The following is a 17,829-nucleotide window of genomic DNA, read 5'->3' as shown; positions in this document are numbered from 1 at the left end:
TGTAAGAATTAAATAAGCAAATATACATAAAGTGCTTCAAACGGCACCTGGATTATAGTAATTACTCAGCATTAGTGATGACGACGATAGTGGTAGTGGTGGTGCTGCTGATACTCAAGTCAACCCTGCTATTGTTGATTAAATTGGCAAAAGCCACAGTATCTCACTGAGTCTGTTGAGTCTGCTTAATTTTTTTTTTTTAATTTTCAGGCATTTCAAGTTGTTCCTTCTTACCAAGAAAGAAATGAGCACAGAACCAGAACCTAGAGCCAGAAGAACTGGGTTCTGTCCCTGGTTCTGCAACTATCTAGCTGGGTGATCCTGGGTGAGTCAGCAACTTCCCAGACCTGAAAGTGTCCTTGTCATCAGCTCTATCCATGCCCAAGGCAGCAGGTCCAGGAAACATTCTGTGAAGAGGCAGAGGTACTGAGTAAGATAGAGACATAAAGGCAGAGATATAGGCAGACAATCACTCCACGTCATTCCATTCCAGAGCACAAAAAGGAATATTAAATACCTTAACTCAAGGCTTCCCAAATCATGTTCCTCAGAACACTAGGAGCTGTGGGATGATAACATGTGCTTATATCAGACCATAATCTCATAAGTGTAGGAACACTGGGTGACTTTATTCTCTACTCTAGGATCATTGGCCAGCAGAGTACTCAAAACATACTATCATAGCATGCGTTTACTGCATGTTTGTTGAATGAATGAACAAATGAATGAATGGACAAGTATATTTGGGAAAAGCTGGGTTAAACAACATCAAATTGGTCCCTTGTATGCATGTCTCAGAGGCTTTAATAGGTGAATCATGTAGAATGCAGCACTTCCCAACCTCACTCGATCATAGAACTTACTCTATTTCACCTGAACCTCGTTAATATCTCCCAGAGTTGTAGTCTATAAAACACAGTTTGGGAAACATCTGAGGCTTACATAATGTAAGTCATTTTTACTATCGTGAAATACATAAGTTATCTTACTTTTTATTCATAAGGTAATAAAAAGGCTAAGTAACTTGATTCATATCTAGTATGTAGCTGTCGTCTCCTGGCATCCTACCCTTTCAAAATCTCCCATCACGCCGGCAGGGCCTCAATCTGTCCCCTCTCCTAAGCAGCAGCTGTCCTGTCTCATATCCTCTGCCCTTCTCCCTACTCCCTCATAACTACTCTGTCCTAAAAATCCTTCCACCTCTTCTTCTACTATCTCTTCTCACTAAAACCCGCAGTCTTATCATGAGCTTTCTTAAACTGTTTTAATTACTCCTCCTCACCTTTTACAATCACTCCAATAAAGTTTTGATCTTGTCATTTAAAAGATAATCATTCCCCTCTTCTTTTTGTTCTTTCTCTTGCATTCTTCCACCTGCATACTCCTTCGGGTCATTCCTCAATCCTAAATAAATGTAATCATGTCCAATTCTTTTTTTTTTTTTTTTTTTTTCAGACAGAGTCTCGCTCTGTCACCCAGGCTGGAGTGCAGTGGCACAATCTCTGCTCACTGCAACCTCCTCCACCTCCCAGGTTCAAGCAATTCTCCTGCCTCAGCCTCCCAAGTAGCTGGGACTACAGGCATGCGCCACCACACCCAGCTAACTTTTATAGTTTTAGTAGAGATGGGATTTCACCATGTTGACCAGGCTGGTCTTGAGCCCCTGACCTCAGGTGATCCACCCGCCTAGGCCTCCCAAAGTGCTGGGATTATAGGCGTAAGCCACCGAGCCTGGCCTAATCATGTCCAGTTCAATCTGAGTTCCCTTTTCCTTTCCTACCACTTGTTTTCCAGGACTCAAGCAAACAAACAGAACAGGCCTTTTCATATCCCTATGTATCTGCTCGAGTTGTTCTCTCTGGAAGGCTCTTCCCTCTTTATCCACCTGTTGAAATCCTATTCATTTTTCAAGGTCCTGATCATAGGTAATCTCTTTTATGAAGTCTCCCTTATTTTCCACTCCTGTCATGATTAATGACTCCCATTAACTATCCCCAAGACAACTACACAACTAATGCAAACATAAAAAGTTGGTTGTATCTATGAATGCAGAGATAGCCGAGCTGGGAGATGACCATGAACCAGGTGAGTCAATCAGGGAGAATGACAAAGAGGTTGGTGGCAAAAGGAGAGACAAGGAGGGTATCTGCATGAATGGCTTGAACCCTAAAGGACAAAGGGGTTTTGCATGAAGGCAGAAAAGTGATGCCCTAGAAGTGGCAAAGGGAAGCTAGGAGTAGGTTACGGCAGACAGAACTGCAGGGAAGGGAATGCTGTTATTCTTTGGGGAGGCTGCAGTGTGGGAGGGTTGATTCACAGTGGAACAATGCTCTCAGAGGGCCACCAGAAAGATTTGGGAAGGCAGCCAACAGAAGAATGGAAGTTTAAAATCATAGGAGGCTTGACAGTACATAGAAAGACAGTCGATCAGAAAGGCTGGTGGCCAAAAAAACTGGGGATAAGAGGTAAGGCCTCCGCCTAAACTGGCTAAGATCCCAGATGGTGTCAGAGGCCAAATGAGGTTAGCATTCAATAGTCTTTGATCAGCATCCAAAGAGTAGGTTGAATGAGTAATTTTTCTGATGTCTATGAAGAACAGATTTCTCTAATGTTCCATTCATGGCAAAATCCTTTTCCCACCCAGGTCCATTTGTGGGCTATTCCATAGGGCAGGATGGAGGGGTGGGGGCTGTTGGTGAGGAGGTGTCGGGTGTAGGACCTCCTTTCATTAGGGCAGGGCTTATTGACCTAAAAGGTACAGAGCAAACTGAACATGGTGCAGAGTCTACAGGGATGAAAGGCCTGCAAGGCACCAAGTAGGCACAAAGGCCAAAAAAGTAGTGGATGACCAAGGGTAGACAGACAATGGCATAGGGAATCCAAGACAAAAATACTCATCTTCTGAAAAGTCGGTATAGTATTAACCAGGGTTCTTTCAAATGCACATAATTAGAATTAAGCAAACTACAGCAAAAGGAACATATTGGCTCACATAATTGAGAAGTCCTGGCACAGTTGACTCCTGCACTTCAAACAATGCTGAGTGTGTTCTCACCACCGTGCAGTGCTGCTTCTCACTCCACGGCCTCATTCTCTTATACTGTGGCTTCCTCCATGGAGCAGGGAAAAATGACCACCAGTAGCTCCAGGTTACATCACTCCAGGTTAAATCCCAGAGGAAGAGTTCTCCCTTTCCTAAATGCCAGCAGAAGAGTCCCATTGAGCCAGACTGGGTACATGCTAACCCCTGAGCCAATCACTTGGTCAAGTGGAGGGACTGCTCAGATTGGCCAAGGCTGAATTACATGATCATCCTGGGTAGTGTCAACTCCACCCAAACCACATGAATTGGGGACAGAGTAGTTCCCCAAAAGAAGAAAGTCTGGGCAGACAAATAATCAGTCCATTACAGCACAGTCACTTGTCGGGAAGGCCCCAGATACCAAAAGGGCACTTGAGAGAGCTTTGAAGTCAGACAGAACTGGTTTTAAAGGTCAGCTTTGACATTTACTAGCTGTATGACCTCAGGTAAGTAATATAACTTCTCAGTAACTCAGGTTCCTCATTGTAAAATAGTACCTACCTCCTAGAGATATTGTGAGAAGATTAAATGAAATAATTTACATAAATTGCTAAGCACATGCTTGACACAAAGTAAGTGATCAATCAATGGCAGCTATTACTAGTAAAAATAATAATAATGACAATTAGTATTATCAGAACAAGGGTACCACATGAAGGGTGATCTGTGACTCCATGAAAGAGAGGGCAAGGTCAGCATTTGGATAAATCAGCCCTGGGTCACATATCATTAAGGACAACTGAGGACACAATGCAGAGGCCCAAATACTGAGTCAAAGCTAAGATAACAATTCAAATCAATAAACATGCTGAGCACCTATTGTTCACTAAGCACTGGGAATATAATTATGAGTAACACACATATGGCTCCAAGGTAAACTACCATGAAGAATGACTATGGCTCTGTGACAGTATTTCTGGAGGAGGAGAGGTTGACTGAGGCTGCTTCTACCCTTTCAGCCACAGGCAGGGACTGGAGTAGTGCTGAACATACAACAGAACAATGCCATGGGACCAACTGCCGGAATGTGAGGAAGAGACAGAAAGGCTACAATCCACCGCCCACCCTGCTAAAAATAAGGCCTCTGTGGCTGGGCATTATTATGTAATTATTATGTAAGCATGGCTTACATTTGTTATCCCAGCACTTTGGGAGGCTGAGGCAGGTGGATCTCTTGAGCCTAGGAGTTCGAGACCAGCTTCAGCAACATGACACAACCCTGTCTCTACAAAACATTAAAAAAAAAAAAATTAGCTAGGAGTGATGGTGCCTGCCTGTAGTCCCAGCCACTAGAGAGGCTGAGGAGGGAAGATCGCTTGAGTCTGGAAGGTCGAAGGCTGCAGTGAGCTGATATTGTACCACTGCACTCCAGCCTGGGCAACAGAGTGCGACTTTGTCTCAAAAAAAAAAAAAAAAAAAGTATTTTTGCATAAATTAGGAAAAAGTGTCTCTCCTTTTAAAAACTTTACTTCTATCTTCCTAAAAACTGTTGCAGTAAATAAGCAAATCCACTGAGTCTACAATATAAACGCCATCTCAGAATTTTGTAGTGTATAACCTGCACATTATATATAGCAGTTCTGGGCATAGGCAGGGAAAATAAAATGGATGCTCAGAGGAATCAGGAGTTAGGGATGGGCATGGAGTGTCTAGGAGTCCCCGGTCCTTAGGAGACAGAGAGTAGCTTTTGCTATAGAGCTGCACTGTTCAATACGACAGTCACTTGCCACTAGCAGCTAATGAGCACTTGAAATGAAGCCAGTGTGAATGGCGAACCACGTTTTTTATTCAATTTTAATAAACATGAATTTAAAATGTAAAACTTAAGCAGTAAATAAAATTTTTTTCCATTAATCACAACCTCATTGTTTGGGAGAACTACATTTCACTCTATCTGCTGCATTACAAAAGATGTCCTGTGCTGTATTTCTCCCGAGTTATTTCTAGTATCTCAATAATTTTACATGATTACATGAAATTATAATATTTTTATATATGGTTTACATGAAATATATTATTGTTGCTTTTTCCTTTTTTAAGGTGACTACTAGAAAATTTTAAATTACATATGTGGCTTATAGAATATTTCTGTTCAAGAGTGCTGCTATGAGGACATCTTAAGACCTATAGAGTTAAGGGGCTTGGGGCGATATCCAGAGAAACTGACTGCTTGGTTTTATTTGAAGCAGGCCTTCATATTTCCTTCTAGGTTGTCCAGCTCTGTTTACAAGGAGGGAAAATATGACAGAGAGAGGAGAGGAGCACAGCTCAGTGAATGGAGCTAGCTCAGCAGAGTTCTGGACTCCAGCTCCACCACTTACCACTTACCAAGTGTTACAGAACCTCCCTGAACTTCAGTCTCTTCATCTGTAAAACACTGAAAGTAATCTTACCCACCCTAAAGGGCTGCCTGGAGGATTAAACCTGATACTGTACGTAAAGAGCTTAGCATGGAGCCTGGCACATCATATATGCCCAATAGATATTTGGGATGTTTATTACTTGGGAATAAAGAAGGTGCAAATGATTTCCTTTGTGTTATTTAGCTCAGTTTGCCATAGTACAAGAGGGTGCACCCTGTCCACACACCTCCTCATTTATCTTTCTAGACTGAAAAGTTGGATGGAAGTATTTTCCTCAATCTTCTATACCACTGATAAATTTATTTGCTTTCTTTAAATCTGTTATGTCTTTAAGACACATTAATGAGCAGTGAAAAAATTATCTTAGATGCTGAAGCAACACGAAAATGGGTAAAACTGGCATTTAATTAATTATTTGTGCCAACAACTAACATTAGAAATTTTTGTTCCAAGTCATAAAGTTAGTGAATGTTTTCAGTTAAGACTTTATAATATCTGAATCTCTTTCTTGAATCAAACATTGGAATGTACATCTGCATGTACAGATAGATTCATTTTATCTAAATGCATTTTTTTGTTGGTTTTTTTTTTAGATGGAATCTCACTCTGTCACCCAAGCTGGAGTGCAGTGGCACAATCTCGCTCACTGCAACCTCTGCCTCCCAGGTTCCAGTAATTCTCCTGCCTCAGCTTCCTGAGTAGCTGGGATTACAGGCATGTGCCACCACACCTGGCTAACTTTTGTATTTTTAGTAAAGACAGAGTTTCACCATGTTGGCCAGGCTGGTCTCAAACTCCTTAACCTGAGGTGATCCGCCCACCCTGGCCTCCCAAAGTGCTGGGATTACAGGAGAGCCACTGCATCTGGCCCTAAATGCATTCTTTATTTCTCTGCCATTTTGCATAGACTTGAGATCAACTGTTTAGCTTTTTCATGTCCCAAAGGGTTCAAGTAGACTGTATACTCCCTCTTGTATGTAGTTTATTTTAAAAATAATAACTAGACTAGTTCAATCATATCTGTATTCTGATAAACATTCTGAGAGATGTCCAACTGTGCCTAACCTTTGTTCATCTTTCAGCCCTCTCCTGAGTCCTGACTTTCAAAAATATTTTTCCCAACTTCTTGCTGACTAAATTTACTTACCAGACTTTGTGTGGGGTCTTTTCAAATCACTTGGAAAATCAGTTTATCCCTGGCTTCCCTGATTATTGATTTAATTCTCTTTAAGAACTCTAGTGAATTTGTCTAACATGGTTCCCCTCTTTCAAAGGGGCATCCTCTCCTCCAAAATGTTGTATTTGCTTAAAACAGTATAAATCCACTTTCCCAACACATCCACTCATGCAGAATTTATTTTAGAGTTCATTCATTCCACAAAGTCCAAGGAAAATTCCTACAGACACTACATTAAATTTACCATGAGTCTAAGCAAACCATTATCTTCTATGAGGCTCTCTTTTCTCATCTATAAAATGGGCATAATATACTTGCCCTTTGCCAAATAGAACAAGCCATCTCCTTGTTCATCACTGTGTATAAAACACTCTCAGAGAAGCTCAAAGTTCTTTACAAGCATTAGGCTATGAATCTTTCTGAAGTGAACTGTTAATTATGTGTCATTATAGTTTGTTGAATAGATGCAAAACCTGAAGTACAGGAAAATAATTCCAGTTAATAGTTAACTTAGAAATCCATGCAAGGTAATGAAACAGTATGTACAAAAAACCCCATGACTCGTGTTTACCTATGTAACAAACCTTCACATGTACCCCCAAACCTAAAATAAAAGTTAAGAAAAAAGAAATCCACCCAAGGCTTTAAACATTAGACCATGATATCTAGACAGATGACAAAGGGGCTGGGCGCAGTAGCTCATGCCTCTAATCCCAGCACTTTGGGAGACTGAAGCCGGCAGATCACTTGAGGTTAGGAATTCGAGACCAGCCTGGCCAACGTGGCAAAAGCTCACCTCTACTAAAAATACAAAAATTAGCCGGGCATGGTGGCACATGCCTACAGTCCCAGTTATTCGGGAGGCTGAGGCATGAGAATCACTTAAACCCAGGAGGTAGAGATTGCAGACAGCTGAGATCATGCCACTGTACTCCAGCCAGGGTGACAAAGTGAGACTCTGTCTCAAAAAAGGAAGGAAGGAAGGAAGGAAGGAAGGAAGGAAGGAAGGAAGGAAGGAAGGAAGAAAGAAAGAAAGAAAGAAAGAAAGAAAGAAAGAAAGAAAGAAAGAAAGAAAGAAAGAAAGAAAGAGAGAGAGAAAGATGTCAAAGGAAAAATCTGAACAGGAGCTCACTCCACTGTAGTTCTTATCAAGACAGTACATTAATGCAAAATTCTCTAACATTGCTGGTTGCCTTGCATACCTTACTGAGCCCTGATTACCCAAGCAGTAGAGAAATGGGACAATGGATAGGAAGGCTGGAATTTCCTGAGGACATAAGATGCCTTCCCGTGTCACACAAAGTTTCATAAACCTTAGACCAGGTACTGAGGTCAAATGTCATTGCACAGTTACATAACAACTCTTCCATGTTTTGTTACTGATTCCTGGAAACTTTTCCTATAGATATCCAATAAGATGAAATGAGGCTGCACACATTACCAACAAGAACACAGCCTCTGCAAATGACCTGTCAGGTTCTTCTAGTTTTATCTGACCTATAACTGGGTATGTAACATGGCCTCAAGCGTTCTGGCTCTTCCTGTCCTCACATAACAGAGATACTGTTATTCTAAAAGGTCAAAAAAGAAAAATGGAAACTTCACATAGCTAGTGAGTTATTTTATGACTTTCTAAAACTGATGAATAGAAGCTAGAAATCAGCCAGGTGTGGTGGCTCACACCTGTAATCCTAGAACTTTGGGAGGCCGAGGTGGGAGAATCACTTGAGGCCAGGAGTTCGAGACCAACCTGGCCAACACAGCAAGACTTCATCGCTACTTAATTTTTGTTTCAATGAGCTGGGTGCAGTCGTATGCATCTGCAGCTTCTGGTTGAAGCCAGAGGCTGAAGCTCAAACCCTCTATTTGAGCCCAGGAGTTTGAGGCTGCAGTAAGCTATGATGATGGCACCACTGCGCTCCAACCTAAGCAACAGAGCAAGACTGTCTCTAAAACAAAAAAAAAGAAAAAAAAATCTAAATGTCCAACAACTGGGGAGTGGCTCAAAATACCACTGTATGCTAACATGAGAGAATTACCCAAAGAAAATTATGCATGGACTAATTACAATGTCATACAGTAACTATCAGTGTATAAATAAAGATTATAGAATTTGGAGTTACATAAACAGTTGTAACATAATGCTCCTTAATTATTTTCTAGAGCATTGCTGAAGATTTATTAAAAGTCAGATGATAATAGAGATGACGGTAAGGGGATTCACAAAGATTCTCTCCGGAATGGTTTCAGGGTTATTTTTAATTTCTTCTTTGTAAGCTTCAATATTGTTTACGTGTTCTAACAAGGAATATATAAAACTCTAGAAAATGACAATTTTTTTTAATGATGGCAAAGAGAGTCCAAGGAGCACACCAGGTGTCTGAGAACCTTGGTGGCACCCAAAGATCAAACTTTTGCCTGGGGGAAGCAAGAGGGTGTGTCAACAGCTCTGAGCCTAAAAAATGTCTTCTGGCTAGGACTCCAGAACTTATGAACAAGAATTATTTCGTGCAATGCTTCTATAACTAGTTTAAGTATGTGACAAAGACACTCACAATCCTTAAAAACATTTAGAAGCATGTATACCTAAATTTACATGTCTGACAGCATTCAAACCCAGTTAAATTGTTTTTCAGTTTCCCTGCATGGTTAAAGGATCAAGCATTTTTATCACCCAAGCAGGAAAATGAAGAAATCAACTGCCTTCTATGAAACAAAAATAACCCTAACGGTAAAAACTAACTTTATTGCATGCTTAAATCATATTGACAGAAAAATGAAACTTTAAATCACTCTTATAAGAAAAAAAGCCAGTTTCATTTTTGGGGCAGTCATGTGGTTGAAACATAATATTGAGGAGTCTATGAGGACATTAAGAGTTTCTAAGGAACAAAAGATATCATTGGAACATTTCACGCAGGATAAGATGTTTCATAGTAACAAAAGATATCATTGGAATTCCACGCAGGATAAGAGAAGAAAAATCAAAGGTTTTTGCTACTAAATCACATTATAATGTCACCAAAATTAAAAATAAAAAGAGTGGGATACTTGACAGGGAGTTTCGCATTGTAAGTATCTCATATAGTATATGACAAGTTAAAGTTAGTCACTTTGATACTCTATTGTAAGCATTTCAAGGTTAAAAGCTTTAACCTTGAAAAACAAATGACATATAGTTACAAAAGGAAAAAGTATATATTATAGAAATCCAAACAAAAGTGTTCCTCCTTTAGAAACATAAAACTGATGCGATAACATAATGAATACTTACTTCCCTCCCTCCTCCAAAAGCCATTCCTTGTAGCCATAAAAACCAAGATAATCATAACACTATGCTAAGAAGAAATACATGGATGGAAAATAATGATAATAATGTATGTTGTCGTTTCAAGAATGTTTTTAGTGAAGAGTATTTCTAAATAATACAAGAAACAATATACTTAAGAAAACTTAAATTGAATGCTCTATATTTCAATCCATATATAGACAAAGTGATATGAAAGCCTAATCAAGAATTTAGAGAATTTAGATTGTTGGGTACAACTTGGGTAATTATCTTTTTTTTTTTTTTTTTTTTTGAGACGGAGCCTTGCTCTGTTGCCCAGGCTGGAGAGCAGTGGTGCGAGCTCAGCTAACTGCAACCTCTGCTTCCTAAGTTCAAGAGATTCTCCTGCCTCAGCCTCCCAGTAGCTGGAATTAAAGGCACGTGCCATCAGACCTGGCTAATTTTTGTATTTTTAGTAAAGATGGGGTTTCATCATATTAGCCAAGCTGGTCTTGAACTCCTGACCTCAAGTGATCCACCTGCCTCGGCCTTCCAAAGTGCTAGAATTACAGCCATGAGCCACCACACTTGGCTCAAATATCATTTTTTCTTAACTGTAAAGTGTCCAAAATTATCTAGAAAAGTCATTCAGTATATTAAGTACTTGCTTGGTACTATGCTTTCCCTAGGAAAGAACTTCTGTGAAGACGTAGCACATTAGAGAAAAACTATACTGCATGGAAAAGGGAGGTTCCAATGACTTCAAAGGCTTTGTTTAGAAAAGGGAAGGATGCTTGTGGAAGCACAGTGTGAGGAATGAGCTCTGCAGTATCCCTACTAGCCAAGCTTTTGTTCACAATGGTGCCTAGTGGTACCTGCTGAAAAAGCCTTTTAAACCACCTGTCATCCTCCAGAGATAAAGTCACTACTGCACTCACTCCATTGTCACAGTCGCCAGCACTTCTGTTTTCTGTATTGCCAATGCATAGTTGCCATCATGGGAAGATAAGAGCTTTGCTTTTTCCGCACAGATAAGATGACTTAGGAACAATTATCCTCCTACTTTTGTGGAAATTGACTCTTGTCATCATGTGTGTAACCATAAAGAATGCTGATGTTACAAAGCAACTGGGAGAGCATGCTGGAAGTTCACAGGCCATTAAGGGAGCCTGAGGAATGACTCAACTGATAAAATAACGTTGGAAAAGTTGTGATCATCCACAAACGGCAGGGTAGGTCAGTCCAGCCAGAAACAGGAACTTGGTGCACATTCCAAGAAGGGCACAAGTGGAAAAGGGAAGTAAGGGTGCTGCTGCTGGTAAGGCAGTTGTGTGATAAACTGACCTCCAGAAGGAAATAATGATAATTTCCATTGAGGCCACATGGCCATCAATGACACCAATCCCATCTTTCAGATTAAATATTGGACTTACAGAAGTTGCACTTCACTGAAAGGTAAAACATTCAGAGGTCGAGATGGCAGAGTCATCCTAAACAAAGTGAATTCAAGAAACAGGAACAATAGGCCAGGCGGTGGCACACGCCTGTAAACTCAGCACTTTGGGATGCCAAGGCAGACAGATCACATGAGGTCAGGAGTTCGAGGCCAGGCTGGCCAATATGGTGAAACCCTGTCTCTACTAAAAACACAAAAATTAGCCAGGTGTGGTGGCGCACACCTGTAAGCCCAGCTACTCTAGAGGCTGAGGCAGGAGAATCACTTGAACCTGGGAGCTGAGATCGTGCCACTGCGCTCCGGCCTGGGTGACAGAGCGAGACTCTGTCTCCCCTCCAAAAAAAAGAAAGAAAGAAACAGGAACAAGGGCTCTATGACCAGTAACCTATGTACCACCCAACCTAAGATATAGGTTTTGCCCTCTATGACCACTATGATCAATTGGTAGTGGACACTTGGAGTTGTATATGAAGGCATCTGAGGTCCAAACTGGACTCAGCAGCCCAGCCTGATCCGAAAATGTTTCTAATGGGTAGAGGAAGGGGAAAATGGCAACACACTGCTATGACTGAATGGTGCCAGTCTCTGGATAGAAATTGGTAAAGAAATTCTATTCCAGCCACTATTAGCAGACTGGACAAAAACCTCTACTTTCTCTCCCTTCTGAAAGCCTAAGACAATGACAATAAAGAATTTTTTTTATTTCATGTATAAATCAGCAAGGATGGAGAGCATGAGTGGAAAGACAATAGCAAAAACATTTTGGTGGAATAAGCAGAAGCCAAGAAATAATCTGATTTACACCATGGAATCTCCAAAAGGTTAAATAATTAAAGGCAATTGAACCCTCTATAAAAAGAGGGGTGGGCTAAAAAATTAGTGACTTTTTAAAGTCTTTTTAAAAAGCTGGATCTCACAGATCCCTTTGGCCACTCCAAGCAGTTAAGTGACTGCCCCTTCTCTACCCCAGCAAAAAACCTGGAGTTTCCTCCCTACTCCTTCACCCTTCAGGGAGTCTGTACACAAACAGCATAGAAGGGTTATATGCACACCTGCTTACTGGATGCTGAGACTTCCAGTCTTCTTCTCCACTTAGTTCCCAAATTACTGGCAACCAGGCTCTCCGTCAATCTCTGGGGGCAAGACTGGAAAAGCCTTCTCTGAGGACTCTCACCAGCCTAAGAGGTAACGACAACAGAGGTTCCCCAAATAAAAGCCCAGCCAGATCCCCCTACCATGAATTCCCCGGTCAACAAGCTCATCCACATCTTCAGCACTTTTTGTTTTTTTTTTTTTTTTTTTTGGGACAGAGTCTCCCTGTGTCATCAGGCTGGAGTGCAGTGGCACCATGTGGGATCACTACAACCTCATCCTCTCAGGTTCAAGCGATTCTCCTGCCTCAGCCTGCTGAGTAGCTGGGATTACAGGCACATGCCACTGTGCCTGGCTAATTTTTTTATTTTTAGTAGAGACGAGGGTTTCACCATGTTGACCAGGCTGGTCTCAAACTCCTGACCTCAAGTGGTCCGCCCACCTCGGCCTCCCAAAGTGCTGGGATTACAGGCATGAGCCACCCTGCCTGAACCCCAGATCTTCTGCTTTTTAATCCCCCTCTCAAGTATAAGCAGATAAATCAAAGGCATTAGTTACACAAGGAAAACCTCTAACATGAAAGATAAGAAACTGAAACAAATGAAAAGACAAAAGCCGCTAGGGAAATTGAATCTGTGCAGGAAGGAAAAAAAGTTGCTCCAAAAAATCATTAAGCTTCTCAGGGAGAAAAGAGAAGACACTGACACTATAAAACAAAAACCAGAAAGAAATAGACACACAAACCACACACATACAGATACATATGTATATATTCAGGCAACAAAAAAAATAGAGATTTTGATTTTAAATAGTCATGATTACAGTCATGAAAAACTTATCTTTGGCCCAGTCCAAAATAGCCAATATCTAAACAATATGAGTTCCTCATAGACACAAAAAATAGAGCGGGAAAAAATTACCAATGAGATATATATATAGATATAGATATATAGATATATATATATATGTGTGTGTGTGTGTGTGTATTTTTTTTGAGACACAGTCTCACTCTTGCCCAGGTTGGAGTACAGTGACTCGATCTCAGCACACTGCAACCTCTGACTCCCGGGTTCAAGTGATTCTTCTGCTTCAGCCTCCTGAGTAGCTGGGATTACAGGCATGTGCCACCATGCCCGGCTAATTTTTGTATTTTTAGTAGAGACGGGGTTTCACCATGTTGTCCAGACTGGTCTCAAACTCCTGACCTCAGGTGATCTGCCTGCTTTGGCCTCCCAAAGTGCTGGGATTATAGGCATGAGCCACCACACCTGGCTACCAATGAGATAATTTAAGAAAACTTCCCAAACTGAAGAATGAAAGTTTCCAGATTCAAAGAGCCCAACAGAATGGATGAAAACAGACCCAAATCTAGGCACAGCGTCGTGAAATTTCTGGACTCTGGATGCCAAGAGAAAATTCTATAAACTTCCAGAGAGGACCCAGAAAATTGTAATCTGTACACAGATTACAAGAAAAAGCTGAGGAATCAGTACAGTTCTAAATTTCTTAACAGCAGTACCACAAAGTGGAAGCCAATAGAACAAGGCCTTCAAAATTGCCATCTTAGAAATCTACACTCAGCCAAACTATCAATTGTCAGTGGAAAACAGATATTTTCAGGCATCTACAGTCTCAGAAAAGTAGACCTCTAGGCATCCTACTCCAGAAAGCTCCTTTAGGATGGGCTCTGCCAAAAGAAGGGAGTCAACTAAGACTGAGGAAGACATGTGCTACAGGTACCAGGAGATCCAACACAAGAGACAAATGATGAGAATCTCCAGAGTGATAACAAAGGGAGCCCTTGGAGTGACAAGTGTGCCGAAGTACCGAGGGCACCCAGTCTGGATTATAGCAAGCCAGTAGGCTCAGGAACAGCTTCATCAGGAAAACGAAATTGACAAAATACCTGGTCAATTGAGGGAGAATTTGGAAAACTGGCCAAGAGCTGTGGGTTTAATCAATGAAGAGCACAAAATAAATAAAATAAACAAACAAATCCATTATTAACTCCAAGAAAAATAAAAAGTTACGCTTAGTCACGCCTGTAATCCCAGCACTTTGGGAGCCCAAGGTGAGTGGATTACCTGAGGTCACGAGTTTGAGACCAGCCTGATTAACATGGAGAAACCCCATTTCTACTAAAAATACAAAAATTAGTTGGGTGTGGTGGCGCATGCCTGTAATCCCAGCTACTCATGAAGCTGGGGCAGAATTGTTTGAACCCAGAAGGCAGAGGTTGTGGTGAGCCAAGATCGTGCCATTGTACTCCAGCCTGGGCAACAAGAGCAAAATTCCATCTCAAAAAAAAAAAAAAAAAAAAGTTATGCTTGGCTTAGCTGTGAATTTTGATCTAACCATTATTCAATATTCTGTTTTAACGACTGCAAGAATGGGAAAATAGGGAAGTTGTACTTGTGTTGGGGGTTGGAGGGAAAAAGAGAGCCAACTCATCATCTTCCACAGTGGGAAGTCAACAGATAATGCTTAAAATTGAAAAATTCAAGAAGTATCAACTACAAGCAACAAATGCCAAAGAATTACAAATGGTTGTTTCTGGAAAGGGAGAAATGTAACTTGGACAGAAGTTTATAAACCATAACAAAACAAACTTTGGCTTCTGTGCCCACACATTTTTACATTTGTTTGCTTTTTCTTTGTTTTCCTAATAACAATCTGTTTTGAAAAAGCCCATTCTTGTTTCTCTAAACAAAAGAATATGTAATTTTCTACATCTAGACTACATTAGCTGTGGTCATCTCAGCTCTGAGCAGTCAAACATGGTGGGGAAATTAATTGTTACAATCCAATCCCAGAAGAATTGGTTGAGCTGGGGTACTGACAATAAAGCAAGCTCAAGCAGAGGCGTGTTTGGAGGTAGAGGTGACTACTAAGCCCCTCCCCTCTGGGTTGTTTCTTATTTTTCCACAAACCTTTTATAATAGCATAACCACATCATACAGGATAATTTTACAATTGCCAGTGACCATGAGCCAATTTCACTCTTTTCCAACAGACTTGAATGCCCAATTTATGATCATAATTAGTCCAACCAAGGCAGCTGGCCCCCAAGACAGTTGATCTGGGTTTGACTTCAGTAACTCCACTTTGCCTGCTGTAGACTGGACAAGAAGGGAGCATAATAAAGGCTCTGAAGCAACAGACATCTAAGGAGCATCTATGGGGAACCAGCACCATGCTGAAGACCAACACTCATGCTGACTCTGCAGACCAAGTACACCTGCCCTGAACAATATGGTGATTCTTCTAGGGGTGAGAATCTGGGAGGGGTGGGGTGGAAGCTAAGGAGCTGGAAGAGCTGGGGTAGGGAGGAGAGGCACCAACCTGGTCAACCGGGAGGAACCTGTAGGCAGAGGTGTGGCTGGAGGCCCAAAGCCCAGTCTCCCAGCACTCTGGATGCCCGGAGGAAGGCAGAGAGGCCAGTAATTCTTCCCCAAGCATAGAAGTAGGCCAGACCCTGCTCACAACCCTTCCAACCTCCCTATCAAGGATCAACTTAAGGAAGCAAAGGCTGCCATTCTCTGAGCTTTATTTTCCATGGTTTGGTAAAACATAGCTCCTGCCCTTAAGTAACTAGCTGCTGAGAAAACATGATTATCTTGATAAAGAATAAAGTAGGTTGAAAATGCTAGAGCATACATTAATATTCTATATCCTTTCCTATTTGGGAAGATGTGAAAATTCTAGTTGGACCTATGTGGGGCAAAGGTATTGCCAACTAGAGTAGAGCGCTGACTGCATGAGTTTACAACACTTGGCCTATACAGTTTCACAGACCAGAATGTACACACTCGTGTGAGAAGAGTCAAGATCATTAACATAAACACACCACAGTATCTGCGTTGGCAAGAGTGTAATATATGGATCAGATTAACTGGAGTATGAGGAAAGTGTAAGTCTTTCGTAAACATTGAAAATGTAACTAAACCAAAAAATACTTTCAAATACATAATGTGAAAGTTACCCAGACTTCTATTTTCCCCTTAGAAATAAATCATAATATCCCTTACTCCAGGTGATTATTGCAGAGTAAGCAGCTACCAGTGTCAAGATCTAAAACTGTTATACCCCAAACTTTATTTGGGAGATCCGCTGGTTTGTTTCTCCCCAGCTCTTTAGTAGAGAATAATCTAGAAGTGAGTAAATTCTTAGAATTTCCCAAGAGGAAAATAAGCATTCACTGGAAAACTACAAGGAATACACGCAAAACTTATAACTGTTTTGGATAATCTTCAAATCCACTTAGCCACCAGCCATCCTGTTGTTCCAAGTTAACATTAAGATCAATCTTTCGAATCAAATACTCCAGTTTCCAAAGAATAGCAATGGATGAGATTGTTTCCAAACGTGGTACACAACACCATGTTACACGTCCACGGGAAAATAAAATAAAATCCACAAGAAATTTAGGATTAAAGAAACTTAGGAAAGTGCACACTCCCAGGTCAAGGCACTAGTTTTTCCAAGAAGTACATATCTTTGCAGGGCACCTGTTTTCAATATTGAAACACAACTTCCCGGAGCGAGGTGGGCGGGGGATTGGGGATGGGGTGGGGAAGAAAACGTGAACTTGACTGGGTGCGGCACTCGGACACGTGCAACTGCGGAACATCTTGGCCGATACTGCCAAATTTCAATCAATATCGAGCCGCCGCCCAACCCGAGAGGAGGCAGCAGCCCTGCCCGCCGCTGGGACGTGACCCCAACGCTGAACTTGCTGCGGGGCGGCCTTGGGCCTGGAACTTCAGGAAAAAGGGGCGGGTGTTCCTTAGGAGAAGTCAGTGCAGGAGTTGGTGAGGTGGAGAGTCGACCGCCGGCAGGAAGGGGAGGCTGCGCCACGGTGCGCACCTGTCCCTCCTTCCCGGACCGAAAAAGGAGACCTAGACACTGCGCTCCCGCGCTCACTGTGGCACGGAGGGGAGAAAATCCTTCCCCGTTTCCGTTCCTCGAGGGGCGTGTGGAAGCCACCTCTTGCCGCGCTCATTCCCGTCCCCACCCGTCCCCGCCCGAAGTACCACACTCCCAGGGCTGCCCCAGCCGGCCCGCGGCGCCCTTACCTGGCTGAAGCGCGGCGGCTGCGCGAACCTGTGGAGACTGCGGGGCGCAGTCTGTGCCGCGAAGTCCGGAGCCTAGCGCCCCAGAGTCCAGAGCAAAGCGCCCCGCCCCGCCCCCTGATCGTCCCGCCCCGATTGCTCGCCCAGTGGACGCCCGACCCCGCCCCTGATCGTGCAGGCCCGCCCAGTCCTCGATCGCCCCGCCCCTGTCACTTGGGGCCTGGGTGGCAGGTTTGCGCAGCCCTGCGGCGATTGCAAGGCAAGTGACCGGAATGGGTCGGAAGTGCGTCCTGGTGAGTTTCAGGGAGCGTCCCTTAGG

General features: G+C 42.2%; 1 protein-coding gene across 1 annotated transcript in view; it reads right to left on the bottom strand.

The window, feature by feature from the left end:
- TEC (tec protein tyrosine kinase) overlaps positions 1–17,626 on the bottom strand; it is a 137,411-nt gene extending 119,785 nt beyond the window's left edge. The window contains exon 1 of the mRNA XM_025386009.1: positions 17,514–17,626. The gene's annotated coding sequence lies outside the window, so the exon portion shown is untranslated. The remainder of the gene's footprint in view (positions 1–17,513) is intronic.
- Positions 17,627–17,829: the final 203 nt, after the last annotated feature.

The sequence above is a fragment of the Theropithecus gelada genome, chromosome 5 (assembly GCF_003255815.1).
Source record: "Theropithecus gelada isolate Dixy chromosome 5, Tgel_1.0, whole genome shotgun sequence".
Taxonomy (NCBI): domain Eukaryota; kingdom Metazoa; phylum Chordata; class Mammalia; order Primates; family Cercopithecidae; genus Theropithecus; species Theropithecus gelada.
Note: the sequence above shows the minus strand (reverse complement) of the source record. Positions and strands in the feature narration are given on the sequence as shown.